This window comes from Cannabis sativa, chromosome 1, assembly GCF_029168945.1.
Source record: "Cannabis sativa cultivar Pink pepper isolate KNU-18-1 chromosome 1, ASM2916894v1, whole genome shotgun sequence".
NCBI lineage: Eukaryota > Viridiplantae > Streptophyta > Magnoliopsida > Rosales > Cannabaceae > Cannabis > Cannabis sativa.
Genome location: NC_083601.1, coordinates 14478979 through 14491029, shown reverse-complemented (window position 1 = coordinate 14491029; position 12051 = coordinate 14478979).

Below are 12051 nucleotides of genomic sequence, written 5' to 3'. Positions count from 1 at the left end.
CCTGAAGAGTGTATATGTTTTGGAGAATAATATAATTATATTATTCGTGTATATAAAAATGAAACTTGTAATGATTATGTTGTAATGAATTTACATTACCTTTTGAAAGTTTCATTGAAATACAAATTATAGTGAACCTGAAGTTCATGAATTGAATTTTTTGACATGATCAATCATATGCAATAAATTGTCAAAGAATTTGACTAAATTTTGTTGAAGAACCAGAAGATTCTTCTCATTGTTAATTTATAAGGCTCAAAAGAAGAATGTGCATATATTTGCACATAGAAAATATTTAAATTATATTTCTTTAACAGTCTTGAGCTATTATTAGATTTGTATTGCATAGTTTCTTATCGATGTGATAAGATTATATGATCATGTATTTACAAAATGTGTAAATTTATGTATTTCTAATTATACATGTATGACTCATTCTTAGAAATGAATTAAGTTCATAAGGATTGAACTTGAAACTAAAGTTTATTGAACCTGAAGTTCAATGTCATATAGTATATATGAGTTTAAATAAATATTGATTCATTGTGATATACTGAAATCCCTACAGGTGTATTAATATTATTAGATATCACAATTTTTAAAAAATCTCTCGATCAGGGGGAGAGAAGCAGTTGGGATCGATGATAATTTTTGAAAAATGATCCTTGCACAAAGTATATAAGAACAATATAGTTCAAAATGATATATACCAACTGCAAATCAATATTATTCAAAGTTGAGATAGAATGAGTTGAAAACGCCTGAAGCGTAAATGAACAATGTAGAAATTATTAATAAATGTTCATTTGATTTGCCCTGAAGTTGTTAAATCTAGAGGTACTCATGGAGATACCTTATTGTTATAAAGTATAAAAATGATAACCGTGATGAAAACGGTACTCGAAAAGACTCCCAAGAGAAGTTAGACATAACACATTTCATCATAATTGAATCCCTGAAGTGATTCGTTATAGGTACCTATAAATGATAAACATATTTGAAAAATATGTAATTTAAAGAGATCTCTATAAGTTATGTCAATATGGGAGGAAATTATCATTTATTGAAATTTTTGTCGACAATAAATATTGAATGTTTGCATATGCAATAAACTAACATGAGATAGCAAAAATCATGGTATTAGATTTGTCGAGAATCATCGACTTACATTTTGATTTTTGGCCAAAATATTATGACGCAATCCAGGCAAATTTACTCACATAAAGTGAAGTAAGACCTGTAGGGTGTGCAAATAAATATTTCTAATGAGAAATTTGCATATATGTATTTGTACATAATGAATTGTTGTACAAAGTTTGCATAGACATGAGATTGATTGAAGTAAGGCTTAAATATTGAGAAAATATAATCATGATTTGATTATAGCCTGGAATATATTTTATGAGGATTTATAAGCGTCACATAAATGTTGCAACAAAAGATTATTTATTTGGAGCTCCTAATATAGTGAGAATTTGAAATAAGCCTTATCTAAAAATTCTAGAAGAATTTAATACATGTCTTAAGTGATATAAATTCTAAGTCGCGCGCACTATATGACAAAGATCTTTGTATGAAATAAAGACATGTAAGTAAATTATTGTTTGAAAAATACGTATGGTTGTCTATGCAGTATAAATACGTAAATTATACGTTGTGATAGACTCTTGAAGAGTTTTTGATTAATTGCAAAACAAACTTTTATTTCTTTTGTATATCGAGAAATATTAAATGTATAAAGTTTGTTCATTAGTATTGAAGTCCTGAAGTACTTCATATGTATCAAGAATTATAGATATATGATCATTTGATATGGAAATTAAGATCATAAAACAAGATGGTATAAATATATGGTCTTGGAGTACCATCATTGTCACAAATGAAAATTTATAGTACCATTAATGTGTTATGTTCATATCTAGTTGAAATTTTAAATTTTCGTATGAACAAAATTGTGTACACACATGAATGATACAATTAGTTGGATAAAGACTAATGTTCCACGAACCCCTTATCTATAATTTAGAAGTCCATACATACTCTGGAAGAGTTATAGAAAATATATGATCAAAGATTATATATGGTGATATTTTAAAAGTGATAACAATAATCTTATGAGATATATTATCACCAAAAGAATTATGGATCATATGTGCATGAGGGGGAGACATATTCATGTTGCACTCTTTTTCCCTTAGTTCAGGTTTTGTCCCAATGGGTTTTCCTGGCAAGGTTTTTAACGAGGCAACTTGCAAATAATTATGAATATGAAATATATATTGTACTCTTTTCCCTAGCTCAGATTTTGTCCCACTGGATTTTTCTGGCAAGATTTTTAACGAGGCAACTATAAATCATGTTAACATACTTACATTTTATGAAGCAAGTAGAGAATGTGTGTGAGTGAGATCATTGACATAGCATATTCGGGAAACATATGGATTGCACTCAATAAAGAAGTATCAACCCAAGCAATTCTCTATGGATAATACTGCTTGCATCGTTCAACTAAAAGGAGGTACATTGAAGGAGATAGAGTTAGAACACATTTCACGAAATTCTTCTTTATACGCTTTAAGAAAATACATATTGGTGTTCAACATATTCAATCAAGTGTCAATCTTACAAACTTATTCACAAAGTTATTACCAACATCAACATTTGAGAAGACGGCAGACAAGATCGAAATTCGTCGATTAGAAGATCTCCACAAATGCCTAAATGAGGGAGAGTTAGTTTACACTATACTCTTTTTCTTTTGATCAAGTTTTCAGCAAGATTTTTATTAAGGCAGTTATTATGGACATCCAAGGGGAGTGTTATAAATATTAATAATTATGTGGATGTCCAAATCTTTTATTTATTACCATGAATTGTAATCAACATTCCTCTTTTCCTTAGTTTTCTTTTTTCTTAGTTTCTTAATATCTCACTCTTGTATTTGTATAAATAGGGGTTCACCCCATTGGAATAAACAACTCAGAAATTCTCATTCACTTTCTCTTTCTCTCTTCATCTTCTTCTTCTTTCTTCTCATCTACTTTATATTATTTTATAACAACTATAATATTAATAGGTGTACTCACTTATTGATAAAAAAATATGAAAGAAATAGTAGAAGAAGAAAAGAAAAGTAATAAGCAATTGTCTTATTTTATTTACCTTTTACTTGTATACATTTAATTTAAAAAGTTAATTCACATCCAAAAAATAATTAAATTTTATTTTATTTTAATTAAAATTTGGTATATATTATTTTTAGTAAAACTATATACATATATTATGTATGTTGATTTATTATTAATTTTATTTATTTATATATATACTTTATTTTATAAATATTTATATATATCATAAAATTTTAAAATATTTTTGGGGGCCATGGCCACTCTTCTCTTGGATGTGGTTCCGCCCCAGATTGTTGTTGTATCTTCTTCTTCTATCTTTTATATATATATAATATATATAGTGTATATATGTGTGTTGTAATATATTTTTAATCAAACTCTTATTTTAATTTTTGTATTATTTTACAATAAAATTGTAATGCATCTTGATTTTCTTTCATTATAATAAAATTTCTAACATGATGTATTCCCTTATTTGGCAAGAAGGAAAGAGAAGGAGAGAAGAGATAAAGGAAGACCCGCACTCTCTTAATACACAATTTTTAATCTCTTGAAAAATGAAAGGATTTAAGAAAAAGACAGAAACCATATTAAATATCATTTTACACTTCAAATAAATAATTTATAATTTATATTAAAAATAATAAAATAATAATTTTATTTTTATTTTACCCTACATCTTTCCAACTCTACTCCTAAGTTCCTAACACCAAACAATACAAAGGAGAGCTAGCAACTATCCTCTCCATCCTTTCTACTCTCTATCCTTTCTAAACTCTCTATCCATCCTACTCTATTTCCTCCCTAATCATAATAAATATATTATATGTTTATTTGCTAAATACACCATTCTATATTTTTATTAAGAGTGTCTTTAATGTTATTTTTTATTGTTTAGCTAAATTAATAGCTAAAAAATTAAAATAGATAATTATTTTTATTATAGTTGCTTCAACTATGTTCTCTACGATAATTAGCATTTCATTATTTTAATAATATTTTATAATTTTGATTTATCAAATATAAATTAACTTTATAAAAATAATAGAAAAGTAATAGTGATTTGGATTAAAATATTATTAAAAAAGTTTTACAAAAAAAAAAATAGGGAGTCGCCTACATTTAGAGAACTCCCTATCCATTCTTTATTATAACGAGTTATTTTTTTGTATAGTTGGAGCTAATTTTTCAAGTCTCACTTATTTAATTTATATTACATTATTAAGGCATAAATAATATAACATTAAGATCTTGAAAAAAATTGAAGCAAATTAATAGATCAACAAAAACATATAATTGTGATGAGATATTATGTTTTTAAAAAAAATGTGTTACGTTAATATATAAATGACTTTGTGATATATTTACATAAGATTTTCAAATTTAAATTCCACAATATATGTATATTTTTCAAAAATATGACTCTTTTTTAGCTAAATTTTATATGGTATTTTTTAAAATTTTATATTTTTAGGGAATTTTCTTCCCATATATTAAGTTTTTATACTATATGTTTAATTTTTTTTTTTCAGATATTACTAGTAACGACTTTTTTTTAGTAATTTAGATGTATTTTATTGTGTTGTTTTTTAATTAGTTTTTTATTTGTTATTTCAAGTAATTAGCTTTTTATTTAGTTATTTGAGGTAACTTTTTGAATTTAGTTATTTTAAGTAATTGGTTTTTTTATTTAGTTATCTCATGTAACTAAATTTTGTGAGTTAATTTTTAATTTGGTTGTTTTATATAACCAATTTTGTTTGTCAATTTTTTTAATAATACAATTGATTGTTGTGATTGTTTTCTAATTAATTAGTTTTCGTGTTTCAATTTATCTTTCAATTGTTTATGTGTTTTATTTCTTTGTCTCATTTTGTTTTTTATTTTTTTGTATTAAGTAATTAGTTTTTGTATTTAACAATTGACCTTTTTTATTTATGTAAGTTGGTTTTAAGTTTCACTTTTTAATTTTATTATTTTAAGTAACTAGTTTTTGAGTATTAGTTTTTATTTTGGTTGTGTAACAAAACCAATTTCTTTTTGTCAGATTCTGACATCCAACATTCAACTCCGACAACAACTCTAATATCTAACTCCACTGATGAAAAATTTTCCAACAACCTTTTAGGCAATGGTGACAACTCTGAAGACTTTTTTAGTGATTTTTTGAGGTCGGGGACAACTTTGACGATTTTTTTGATGACAATGACAATTCTGACAATTTTTTCAACTACAATGACTAACCCGACAACTTTTTTGGTAATATTTATATTTAAAAATCTTGTTAGTTTATTTATTGTATTTTGTTGGGGTTCCTATTACATTTTTATTTTTTTTTTAATCTAAAGTTACCACATTTAATGACATAAGTTTTATGCCCATAAAAATGTAAATTAACTTCTTTCTCATAGTTTTGTAATTTTATCATCAATGGTGTGGGAGATGTAATTATAGTAAGACAACAATTTATTGTGAAAAAAATAACTGCCCCAAAGAGAAAGGAAACGGCAAAAGGCAATAGAGGTGTTTATATAGCACTCTCCTACGTGTCAATGTTATTAGTCACTCAGACTTTCGTTTACAATAACATTTTTATAACTTAAAATAAATTTTTAATAATTACTACTAATTAGTGTTAATAGATAATAATAAATAGCTTGGCATAAGATATTTACATAGTTTTATAATTAAATCTATATAGTCCATAAGTTTTTATTAGTTTTTGGATTTTTTTTTCTTTTTTGTGTTACAGGGTACAGAATTAAGGGAATGTAAGTAATACAATCTCAATTTATTGCAGGTGATCCTAGATATTTTTTCCATCCCTTTTATCATAAGTTCTATCCCTATTTATAATTTTTTTAAGAATGACAGTTATTTCTTTTAGTCTTATTTATTAGGAATATTTCACCAGGATCTAGATTTACTAACAAGTATGTTGATTAACATCCTAAATATGAATTCTCTAAAACAATAAAATAAACACATAAGGGTTTAAGAAAACCTTATATTGATCGCAGCGGAATATAATGACTCCTTCCGTTCAAGATCTCTAGCCCTTGCTTCCTTTCTGTAGCAGAGCATTATCAAGATCTGAACCTGGATCTCTTTCTCTCCTTCGGGTTTGGTTACCACCATCTTACTCACTATGACTGAGTACTTGACTTGCTATGTGTGGGCATGGCACTCATTCACTATAGGTTCGAATAGGTGAAGAACAATGAAGGAGGTGAAATCTCTATAGAAAGAACTCTCTCCTCTAGGTTTGGTTGAATAGTCAAGTTGACTTTAATTTGATGAGTGAGAGTATCATGTTCCTTTTATAGTATTTCAACTAGGGCTTAGGGTTGAATTATATGGATTAAAAAAGAATAAATATTGGGCAAAAATACTTAAGTGCCGTCCACTATAATGGACCACTTTCTAGTTACAATTTTACCACTTTTTTTTTCAACCACGTATTCTTCTTTCAATAATACCATATTTTTCAAATCAATCTTATAAATGCAAAAACTATTTATTTAATAATTATAATTAATTACTAAATAAAATTACCATTTATGTAATTTATTAATTAGACCATACAAAGCCTCTTAATTAACAAATTGACCCCAAAAACTCTTTTCTTCAAAATTAAGCCCTTGCTAGTGAAAATTCATAAATAAGACATAGTCCAATTTTAGAATTATAATTGATTAATTAAAATCAATTAACTGAGTTTGCAAGCAGTATTATCTCAACTAGTGATGGGACCATGGGCCTATATAATCGAGCTTTCAATAAATAGATCTAGAATTCACCAAGTAAATTCTCAACTTATTAATTCCTCATTGAACCACTATAGAACTTGGAATTGAATACACTCTCAGTTATATAGAACGCTCTATATGTACCACGATATAGATACGTTATGATTATCCATTGTTACAATCCTAATAGTCAAGGATCATCTATAGATGATTTACACTAAATAGGGACAAATTTATCGTTCTACCTTTCAATGTATTTTATCCTTAAAACACTTAGCAACCTATAAATGATACTTCAGTAAACTAATATAATTACTGAAATGAGGCCTCAATCATTTATCTCTATTCAGCTAAGCTCGAAGGAGATCATCGTTTAACTTCTAAATACCTATAGAAGCTATAGACTCCATATCTATGATTAGTGCTCCCACTCAATTGTACTATCATGTTCCCAAAATATACATATCACCCAGACCAAAAAGTAGGCTTAACTAACAAATCAAAGAACACAAATAACACTCTTGAGATCGAACCTCACCATGTCAGGATTAAGATACATAGACATAAGATCAACCATTGATATTGACTTAGAAAGATATAACGGTAAGTTTATGATGTCTTATCCAAGATCAATATTGGTCCCTTCCAATGTATACTCCATACATCCGATACTGGTAAACTTTGCCAATGCCCTGGAAAGGACATAACACTTATCCAAGGTGTAAGTATACCTATCGCAGATTATCATGCCAGTCTAAATCCAGTGAACTGACAAATCATGAGAATTAAACTTTTGAACATATAATCATGATTATATTCCACTGTGCGGACGACACTATAATCATGAACAAATACATATGTTCTGGACTTAATAGAATTTATACATTAAACATAATCATGAAATAAATCATGTGAACCATACAACATAAAATGCGATTTTCGATCTTTATTAATTAGTAAATTTGATATATTAAAATGAGTTTTATTTAGGGCACAAAACCCAACATTATCTAGATAATTACTCATGAAACGTGGACAATCTACACGTTTCATATTTACATCATGGGGAATAAATGAATTAATTGTTGGTAACTACCTTTATCCTTATCCAAAACGGTTGTTTCATCAAGCTATTCTTCTATTCATGACTTTAGGGCTGCTCACAATTGACTTTGTTAAATACGTACGTATTCATATTCCTCAAATTCTTTCTTGAGGAATGGATGATTTATTCATTTTTCCTTCCGTTGATTATCTAGAATGAGATTTTGAATAATTTTTGTATACAATCTTTGAAATAAGATTCTTAAGATAGTATCTTTTATGCTAGCTCCTTAGGTTAGGAACCTTTATATTATCTTGCTTAACTCACATATCATCTCGTTTTAATCATTTTGTATTCGGTATTTTTCGAGATGGACATTTCCTGTTAATGATTTAATCTCACTGGTTTAGCAGTTGGCACTTTTTACTCACCCTTAATTAATTAAGGAAAGATTTAAACACGTCTGTAACTAATATTTTCCAAGGCGAGCTAACCAATATTCCACATTCTTTGAACTGCAAACAGGTTACTATCCATCTCTTTTTACATGTATAGTGTTTATATTACTCGAAATATGGGCATATATATAACAGTTGTTATATTGTGTAATTAAGTATTAGGTGTTAGAATAAAGTTTATGACTTAAGGGCATGATTGTCATGATTTTAATATGTGGATGCCATAAGGACAATTTCTAGTTTGATGAGGGGCTAAATTAGAAACAGTCAAAAAGAATTAATTACTGTTTTTTCAGGTATTAATAAACAGGTATTGGTCCCTATTTTTGCATCGCTTCAAATATCGTATCTTATTCTTGAATCCCCATCATCAAGAAAACTCAAGTTCCAGAGAGAACTTTGATGCAAATATTGGAAAATCATACCATTTAAAGATCGATTCTATAGATCTAAGACGCTTCCGCTACTTTCTAATTTATTGTTTGATTCTCATGAATTAATTAGGGCTAAATTCAGATTTTACAATGTTATTAACATTAGGTCCTATATAATTTAATATAATAGTTTTTGAAAAGTACTAGTAATCAATTGCAAGGTTACACGTCTAGAAATTATAAATTGTAAGACAATCTCCAATCATGATCCATAGCATTAAATTTGGTGTTACACTAACACTATAAATATAGTGTTATATTTATTTTTCATTCTAATTACAATACTAAAAATTATATTAAATTATTATACTTTATAATAAAATAAAATATTCTTTATATTATATTATAACATCAACATATTCAGCATTTTAGTTTCTATTATTAAGTTTGATTGGATATTAATGTAGCAGCATATTTAATAAAAAGGACGTTTTTAATAATATTACAAACAATTTGCTATCAAAGAATTGAACACAACACACCTCATAGAATGCATATAAGATTTTTTTTTTTTGGAGTAATTTGCGGCATAAATACTTAAATTTAATTTCTAGTTGTAAATAAATATCTAAATTTAATTTTTGGAGGTAATAATAACTAAATTATAATTCTAGAACTTTTGTAGTTACCTAGGTATTAAATGTTAAGTAAATTGTTATATGAAAATTCCTGATTGGTTAAAGTCATTAAATTTTTTATTTTTTTTAAAAAAAAATTAATTTAAATATACTAATAAAAAAAAAACATGCATAATGACTTAATATTTAATGGTCAAGTACCAACAAAGTTCTAAAAATATAACTTAGGTATTATTAACGCTAAAAATTAAACTTAGGTATTTATTTATAATTAACAATTAAACTTAGGTATTTAAAAAAAAAAATTTTTTTGAAATAAAGATTGTAACTTTATTAAAGCAAATCAGCTATTAAAATAGCATCCAAACCAGTAGGGACAAAACCCCTACGGGAAAGACGGTCAGGACATGAACCAGAAGAACGAGCTAACCAATTAGCCGCTTGGTTCCCAGACCGTTTAACAAACTGAACTGAAATATGAAGAAGTGAAAGAGATCGTATAAGACTAATACAATCTGAAACAATTAAGCCAAGAGGAGAATGAATTTGCCTAGTATTATTAATAGCATTCACTAAAACTAGGCAATCAGACGCCAAAAGCACCCGAGCCGGAACCCAACCTTCAATCAAACCACCATCACCCCAAGCTTGTTTAAGCCAACTTAAAGCTTCCTTCATTGACATTGCTTCAGCCACTACAGGGTCGACATCTCCATTTCTCCTCACGGCAGCAGCAGAAAGAAGATCACCATTAGAGTCTCGAGCAATCCACCCCAGGCCATGACTCTTGTCTCTCGAAAAAATGGCTGCGTCACAATTAATCTTCAACTCTCCCAAAATCGGTTTAGTCCATAGCTCAGAAACAGCCGAAGCTTGGCTAGTAGATGCCGAAACATCTCTATTTTTCAACTGAGCAGCTTTCCAAAGTTCAAGATACGTAATTGCAGCAACAACAACTCTTTCAACAGAAGCAATCTTTTTATTCCAGAGCAAGTCATTTCGAGCTCCCCAAACACCCCATAAAAGCATAGCCAATTTATCAATATCATCTCCTGGGTGAGTATTGCAAAAGCTCTCAAACCAAGAACCAAAATCAGTATCACCAACCGTGATAACAAAACCAAGTCCCCTCTCGAAACAGGCCATAGTAAAAGGGTAAGAAACCAAAATATGAAAGGTGGTCTCAACATCTCCACAACAAAGAGGGCAAGTATTTGTCACATTAACTCGCTTAGTTTGAAGAGAAACAAGAGTAGGAAGACAATTAGAAAGAGCCCTCCAAAGAAAATTCTTAACTTTCGGGGGAAGCTTTAAATACCAAAACTTTTTCCAAAAGCCAGAATTGTCTTGTGAATTCCATCTCCCATTAATCTCTTGTAACACACGATAGGCACTTCGAACAGAATAGCTTCCATAGTCTTCAAACGCCCAATACCAAGAATCCATACTCGGAGTTAAAGGCAAAGGTATTCTGCGAATAAGATCAGCATCTCTTTGCTCAAACACATCCGCCAAGATCTCTTCATCCCAACACATAGTACCAACTTGTAACAGATTAGACACAGTACAATGATGAAGAGCCTCATGAGAAGAAGACACATAAGGGTTATCCTTTGATGGGAGCCACGGCTGGTTAAGAACTGGAATGGAGGTACCCGAACCTATCCTCCATCTAGCACCCCTCTTAACAACTTCCTGAGCTTCAAAAAGACTCCGCCAAGCATAACTTGGATTAGAGCCCAACTCAGCCTCAAAAAATGACCCACGAGGATAATATCTTGCTTGAAAAACACGAGCAACAAGAGACGTTGGATTTGTTAGTAACCGCCAACCTTGTTTACCAAGCATAGCCAAATTGAAATCCCGCAGGTTCCGAAAACCCAAGCCACCTTTATGCTTGTGAAGACATAACTTTTCCCAACTTTTCCAGTGAATGCCACCACCTTGGGAAGATTTAGTATGCCACCAAAACCTTCCCATAAGCCGATCAATATCCTTACAAATCTCAAGAGGAATCAGAAAAACACTCATGGCATAAGATGGTAGAGATTGAATAACCGACTTCATTAAAACTTCCTTGCCCGCTCTTGAAAGTAGCTTGCTATCCCAACTCTGAATACGCTTTCTAACTTTTTCCTTCAAGAAACCAAAAGCCACATTCTTGTTTCTACCAATCACACTAGGCAAACCAAGATAGAAGCTTTTCTCATCAGCAGCACGCATACGAAGAGTGGAAATAAGTTTATGGCGAATCCCATCACCCGTGTTGGAGCTAAAGAAAACAGAAGACTTACTGAGATTAACCTTTTGACCCGAAGCCTGTTCAAATTTGTTGAGTAACTCCAGAACTCGTTGAGCCTCCTCCGTAGTAGCGGCACAATAGAGAAAGCTATCATCAGCAAACAACATATGAGTGATGTAAGGTGCTCGCCGAGCCACGCGACACCCGTGAATCCATTTAAAAAAAATTAGATAATGATCATTCTAAAAAAAATAAACATAATTATGAATCCAAGAAAATTTAGGCTACAATAAGATTAAGAGAGAAAATGATCCATCTTCTGTTAATATTCTCAGCGTTGGGGGTTACACCCAAAAAGTTAATCAATTTTGCCTATTTTTTCTTAAACCCCTACCCACATAAATAATAATAACAAAT